The sequence below is a fragment of the Schistocerca serialis genome, unplaced genomic scaffold, assembly GCF_023864345.2.
Source record: "Schistocerca serialis cubense isolate TAMUIC-IGC-003099 unplaced genomic scaffold, iqSchSeri2.2 HiC_scaffold_1102, whole genome shotgun sequence".
Lineage (NCBI taxonomy): Eukaryota > Metazoa > Arthropoda > Insecta > Orthoptera > Acrididae > Schistocerca > Schistocerca serialis.
The window spans coordinates 75,001-80,000 of NW_026047296.1; positions in this window are offsets into that span (position 1 = coordinate 75,001).

The following is a 5,000-nucleotide window of genomic DNA, read 5'->3' on the forward strand; positions in this document are numbered from 1 at the left end:
CAGGTCCCGGCGGCGCGCAGCGCCGTCCTAAGTACTTGGTCGGGTTCGAGAGAGGCGCAATCGCCCGGAGTTAGGCGAGTAGACGCTTTAGGTGCGACCACCCGTGCTCCCAACTGAGCTTGCCGCTGCCGACAGAGGCCCGGGAGCGTGCTGTCGTGGCATTGCCGGCGGGAGACAACACGCGCCACCTACGGTGACCGGCAGCTCCAACGCCAGCGCCACAGAAGGACAAAAGCCCTACTTGGGTGCCGAAGCGAACTCTCCCAGCACAGCGCACGCGCCAACACGTCCGCACAGCTGCGATACAAACCACCTGCGAGAACCGCTGGGGCGACCGAGCAGCAGACGGCGTCGCGGCGCCGAGCGCCGGGCGGCGGCGCATCCTCAGCGCACAAAGTCCTCAATCGGACCAGCACACTGCAGATGGCCACCGCGCTTCGCACCGGGCCCGCGAGGACCTACTTTGGCCGCAAGGCGCCGCGAGCAGGGGGCGCCGGCGCGCAGCTGCGCCGCCTGCCGCGTCCGTCGGCCGGCGCGCCTGCCACCGGCCGCCCCCACCAGCCGGCTGTAGCGCGTGCGCCCACGCACCGCGCTGCCAGCACGCCGGGCGGCCCCCCCTCACCGGCCGGGGACGGTCCCACCCAGCCACCGCCGCGTATCGCCTCACACCCAGATCCCCTTTCACGTTCGTGGGCATGGTGGGTCCCCTTTCACGTTCGTGGGCATGGTGGGTATCCCTGAAACAACCGGTTAATAGCTCGACCGATCGTCGCCAACACTGATTCACCTCTAGCGAGAACAACCGCACCACAACGGGTTACCGGTTGTTCATTTGCGTAACGTCACCAGCAAACGTACACGTCCATCGCCATTTGCAACGAGTATTGCATGCCTGTGTCAGGTGTCACAACACACTACGTCTGCCCACATAGACGCAACAACATGTGCACGCCTAGAGAACACGTGGAAGGTAGACCCCGTACGTATGCGGTGTCCATTGCGCGAACGACTGTCAGCCCGCCTCTGCAGCATGTCGCAGATGTGGAACGCGGTGCAACATGCTATCACGGTGTGTGAGAAGAGACGACTACGTCCGAATACACGCTCCACTACATCAACAGACTGCTCATGCTGATCGCCATCCAGGGCGTCCGTTCCTCCCACACGTCTGTATGGCGTACCACACTGCAATCCAGCTCTTATAGGGAGACGACACGTAGCTGCGTGCACAATATTTGGACTGTATGGTCCGCCGTTGCTAGGCGCTGTCGTCATACGGTCACATGGGCCACGATGTATCATTCAGTACATACGGAGCAATGTGCAGTACAGTTTGTGGGTTTTGCGTACATCGGCGGACAGGTGACAGGCCGTACCACAACGTAGGCTGAGTACGTCGGCATGCGAAGGGCATTGAACATGCAAACTTCTCACCGACCAGCTTGCGAAGGCAGGGGGGAAGGGGGGGGGGGCATGTACGTCCTGCTGCTATCCACACTACAGTGTATAGCAGGAGCATGTGGAAAGTCAGCAACACCTGCAAGGTGTTTAACATGACGCGATACACAGGGGACCGGGCAGTGCGAGTAGCGAACTATATTGCGAGGGTTGCGGTTAGGCAACACTACACTACTTTAACGGGTTGCATAACAATTACAGAGCAGGTTCAGCGACAACGTGCGTCAGGTTAAGGCGCAATATAGTTTAGGTTACGGCGCACTTTAGGTTAGGTTAAGGCACATTATAGGTTAGGTTAAGGCACAACATGGGTTACGTTAAGGCACAACATGGGTTACGTTAAGGCACAACATGGGTTAGGTTAAGGCACAACATGGGTTAGGTTAAGGCACAACATGGGTTAGGTTAAGGCACAACATGGGTTAGGTTAAGGCACAACATGGGTTAGGTTAAGGCACAACATGGGTTAGGTTAAGGCACAACATGGGTTAGGTTAAGGCACAACATGGGTTAGGTTAAGGCACAACATGGGTTAGGTTAAGGCACAACATGGGTTAGGTTAAGGCACAACATGGGTTAGGTTAAGGCACAACATGGGTTAGGTTAAGGCACAACATGGGTTAGGTTAAGGCACAACATGGGTTAGGTTAAGGCACAACATGGGTTAGGTTAAGGCACAACATGGGTTAGGTTAAGGCACAACATGGGTTAGGTTAAGGCACAACATGGGTTAGGTTAAGGCACAACATGGGTTAGGTTAAGGCACAACATGGGTTAGGTTAAGGCACAACATGGGTTAGGTTAAGGCACAACATGGGTTAGGTTAAGGCACAACATGGGTTAGGTTAAGGCACAACATGGGTTAGGTTAAGGCACAACATGGGTTAGGTTAAGGCACAACATGGGTTAGGTTAAGGCACAACATGGGTTAGGTTAAGGCACAACATGGGTTAGGTTAAGGCACAACATGGGTTAGGTTAAGGCACAACATGGGTTAGGTTAAGGCACAACATGGGTTAGGTTAAGGCACAACATGGGTTAGGTTAAGGCACAACATGGGTTAGGTTAAGGCACAACATGGGTTAGGTTAAGGCACAACATGGGTTAGGTTAAGGCACAACATGGGTTAGGTTAAGGCACAACATGGGTTAGGTTAAGGCACAACATGGGTTAGGTTAAGGCACAACATGGGTTAGGTTAAGGCACAACATGGGTTAGGTTAAGGCACAACATGGGTTAGGTTAAGGCACACCATGGGTTAGGTTAAGGCACACCATGGGTTAGGTTAAGGCACACCATGGGTTAGGTTAAGGCACAACATGGGTTAGGTTAAGGCACAACATGGGTTAGGTTAAGGCACAACATGGGTTAGGTTAAGGCACAACATGGGTTAGGTTAAGGCACAACATGGGTTAGGTTAAGGCACAACGTAGGTTAGGTTAAGGCACAACGTGGGTTAGGTTAAGGCACAACGTGGGTTAGGTTAAGGCACAACGTGGGTTAGGTTAAGGCACAACGTGGGTTAGGTTAAGGCACAACATGGGTTAGGTTAAGGCACAACATGGGTTAGGTTAAGGCACACCATGGGTTAGGTTAAGGCACAACATGGGTTAGGTTAAGGCACAACATGGGTTAGGTTAAGGCACAACATGGGTTAGGTTAAGGCACAACATGGGTTAGGTTAAGGCACAACATGGGTTAGGTTAAGGCACAACATGGGTTAGGTTAAGGCACAACATGGGTTAGGTTAAGGCACAACGTAGGTTAGGTTAAGGCACAACGTGGGTTAGGTTAAGGCACAACATGGGTTAGGTTAAGGCACAACATGGGTTAGGTTAAGGCACAACATGGGTTAGGTTAAGGCACAACATGGGTTAGGTTAAGGCACAACATGGGTTAGGTTAAGGCACAACATGGGTTAGGTTACGGCACAACATGGGTTACGTTACGGCACAACATGGGTTACGTTACGGCACAACATGGGTTACGTTACGGCACAACATGGGTTACGTTACGGCACAACATGGGTTACGTTACGGCACAACATGGGTTACGTTACGGCACAACATGGGTTACGTTACGGCACAAATTAGGTTAGGTTACGGCACAAATTAGGTTAGGTTAAGGCACAAATTAGGTTAGGTTAAGGCACAAATTAGGTTAGGTTAAGGCACAAATTAGGTTAGGTTAAGGCACAAATTAGGTTAGGTTAAGGCACAAATTAGGTTAGGTTAAGGCACAAATTAGGTTAGGTTAAGGCACAAATTAGGTTAGGTTAAGGCACGATATAGGTTAGGTTAAGGCACGATATAGGTTAGGTTAAGGCACGATATAGGTTAGGTTAAGGCACGATATAGGTTAGGTTAAGGCACGATATAGGTTAGGTTAAGGCACGATATAGGTTAGGTTAAGGCACGATATAGGTTAGGTTAAGGCACGATATAGGTTAGGTTAAGGCACGATATAGGTTAGGTTAAGGTACGATATAGGTTAGGTTAAGGTACGATATAGGTTAGGTTAAGGTACGATATAGGTTAGGTTAAGGTACGATATAGGTTAGGTTAAGGTACGATATAGGTTAGGTTAAGGTACGATATAGGTTAGGTTAAGGTACGATATAGGTTAGGTTAAGGTACGATATAGGTTAGGTTAAGGTACGATATAGGTTAGGTTAAGGTACGATATAGCGTAGGTTCAGATACACATTGTTGTAGGGAAAGGTGTATTGGGGGGGGGGGCGGCAGGTTCGTTGATAGTGATTATCGTAATTGGATGCCTGCGGTATTATCCGATTTGTCACGTCAGGATGCACTTTTGGCTCATGACAGGCGGCGCTCCGATTCCATGGTTGTGGCAGATCTGTGTCTTTCATTCCTGCCATTGTTTGTGTGCTGTGACAGGAGGCAGTATTGTGATGTTGGGTGCACCACTGTGTCGGACATGTGTGGGTGTTCGTGGCTTAGCTGAGCAATGTGCGGATGTCGGAAGGGTGGGATATTGTGTTTTCTGGGTGGACCTCCCGGTCTGGTAATGATAGTGTGGATTGTGTCATGTGGCGGAGAGGATGCACTGGATGTTCTTCCATGCTGGTGGTTAGATATTGTGTGTGATAAGAGAGTAGTGTGTGATAAGAGTGTCTGGCTGACGTGTGGTTCTCATTGTGTGCAGAGTCTTTCAGCATGTATAGGGACGGTTGTATATATTATCTGTATTCTGATGGCTCTGCATCTATTACTAATCAGTGCCGTGTATACGGTTACTCTAGTTCCAGTCGAAACTGTTCTATCTCTGTACATTAGTGACACTGCGGCTCCACTATGTTGCCGCCCCTGTCGGCCGTTTCCCCCAGTGTATGGCTAATGATTATCAGCAATCAGTCTATTAGTCAATACCGGTAGTGTGACGACGTCAAATGTCCGGGATGGGGGAAGCTACACCCTTCCCGTGGGTCAGGGCCTAGAAAGACTCTTCCCACGCAGGAGACTCGGACTGTCGTTACTCTTCCGAGACATATATGTGCCCAGCGTTTTTTTGCGGCTGCG